A 2192-nucleotide genomic window follows, 5' to 3' on the forward strand; every position below is an offset into this window, starting at 1 on the left:
CAAGACACAAGCAATAAAAAACAAAAGGCTCAAAGAATTTTCTTTTACTATTTAAAAGAAATGCGCATTTAGCTCCCGTTAACACTTTGCCAATTAAATTCATGCTGTTAATATCCGTGAAGAAAGAAACTCCACTTGAGGAAAAGATAGTTTCTAAGTCTTTCACAAAGTCCAAGAAAGAATGTCTTAACATAGAACCACTTCTTTTTTTCTTCATCATCAAAATGACCATAATTTCCACCAGATGATGTTTATCAGATCAGATCACCTGTCATTCTAAGTAGGATGGAAATGTGCCTTCCTTCTTTCCTTCTTCCCTTCCTTCCTTCCTCTCTTTCCTTTTATTTTTAAGAGTGAAAATTTTCATATTTAGGATGAGCTGGCTGGACTCAGCTTAGATGACCCCAATTTTATTGGCAACATCCAAAGCATCATAGTCAGGAACCAGTGGACCATATGCCTTCTTCTCTCCATCAGTCCTGATCAGGGCATTGACCTTGGCCGGGTCAATATCATAGAGATTTTTCACAGCCTGTTTAATCTGGTGCTTGTTGGTGTTGACATCCACAACGAACATAAGTGTGTTGCTGTCTTCTCTCTTCTTCATGGCTGACTGGGTGGTGAAGGGGAACTTAATGATGGCATTGTGGTCAAGCCTGTTTCTCCTAGGGGTGCTGTTTCGAGGATACTTGGGCTGCCTCCTGCAATGTTTTGGGCCGCCAGAAGGTAGGTGACATCTGGATTTTTGTGTGTGTGCCTGTGGACGCCTTTCAACACTGCTTTCTTGGCCTTCAAACCCTTTGTTTGGCTGCAGTTTTGGGAGGGGCGTGGTTTCCTTCTTCGCCTTCAGCGCCATCTTCGTGAAAAGGGTGTCTTTCTTTCCTTTTCATAACAGTGCCAGGAGCTGTTCTAGATTCTGAGATTACTGTGGTGAATAGGACAAAAACTCTGCCCTCATGGAACTGACATTCCAATAGGAGAAATAAGACAATACCTGTATGAATAAGTAATGATAATCAGGTTGCGATCTGTGCTACGGAGAAAGATTAATTAGGGAAAGGAACTAGAGAAAAATGGGAGAATAAAGAGACAGAGTGATCAGATGACATTTGAATGGAAACTTGAAAACAGTGAGAGAGCCAGCAGTGCTCAAGTAAAGAGCACCCAGACAGAGGGAACAGCAAGTGCAAAGGCCCTGGGGCATATCTCATTTGGTGTGTATAAGGAATAATCCGGAGCAGCAGAATGAGCAAGGAGTACAGGAGATCCTTCATCAGGAACCAAATCAGTGGTGCCTTGATCTTGGACTTCAGCCCCCAGAACTGTGAGAATAATGTCTGTTGTTTAAGACACACAGTCTATGACATTTGTTATAAAGGCCTAACACAGGTGTTAAGGAAATACCAAAGGTGCACAAAGGATGGTGTGACCACACAGAAGTGGAGAAAAACCTCCCAAAGAAGATGACCTTTAGCAGGTGCTTTTAGTCACTTCTACCTCTTAAAGTTCTATCATTTAATGGAAGTTCTGACTGAGATTACTTAGTGCAAGTTCATTGTTCTTCAAAACCATGATATTCTTATGTATACATTTTTATTTTATAGTCTTTGCATGAATGCCCAGAATTCACATCACATCTGGCTTCATTAAGATATTTTTGCATCTCTTTTTATTCAATAAATGTAATAGCATTTTTTGAACTTCAATGAATTCAGTGATCATTGAATCTACCTCTTTTATAAAGTAACTGTTATGAGTATGTTCCTTGGGAGGAAAACTCTCCAAGAATAGACATTCTTATGAAATATATTTTGTCCTGTGCTCATTTTATTCATTCTTCTGCCTAAAGCCCGTTAGCCATGTAAGTCCTAAGAAGGAAAAAGGGGTCAAAGTCCTTCTATTAAAATATTTTCTGTGCTAGAAACCCAACAGCCTTTTTAGCAAGTAAGAGAAATCGAACAAGGAGAAATAAATTTGTCTCCTCCAAAGTAAAGAAGCAGGAGGTGAGTTTCTCAAGTGGGCTAAATTAAGGCTTCTGGAGCTGAAGTTTACATCGCAGTGTTACAGATTTTGTTGGTGGAAATGTGTTTGTTGTTTAGCTTCATTTTGCTACCTTGTTCCACGGTAAGGAAAGTCACACTGCTTGCAATACTGAGAAACTTATTAGAATCCTGCGGTGTTTGCCAGCTTCC

General features: G+C 40.0%; 1 pseudogene across 1 annotated transcript; it reads right to left on the reverse strand.

Moving 5' to 3' along the window:
* Positions 1–394: 394 nt before the first annotated feature.
* LOC309806606 (large ribosomal subunit protein uL23-like) lies at positions 395–856 on the reverse strand (annotated as a pseudogene). Its single transcript has one exon. The product of its transcript is annotated as a large ribosomal subunit protein uL23-like (transcript).
* Between the last annotated feature and the right edge of the window lie 1336 nt (positions 857–2192).

The sequence above is a fragment of the Mesoplodon mirus genome, assembly GCF_964341445.2.
Source record: "Mesoplodon mirus genome assembly, chromosome: 6".
In the NCBI taxonomy this organism is placed as follows: domain Eukaryota; kingdom Metazoa; phylum Chordata; class Mammalia; order Artiodactyla; family Ziphiidae; genus Mesoplodon; species Mesoplodon mirus.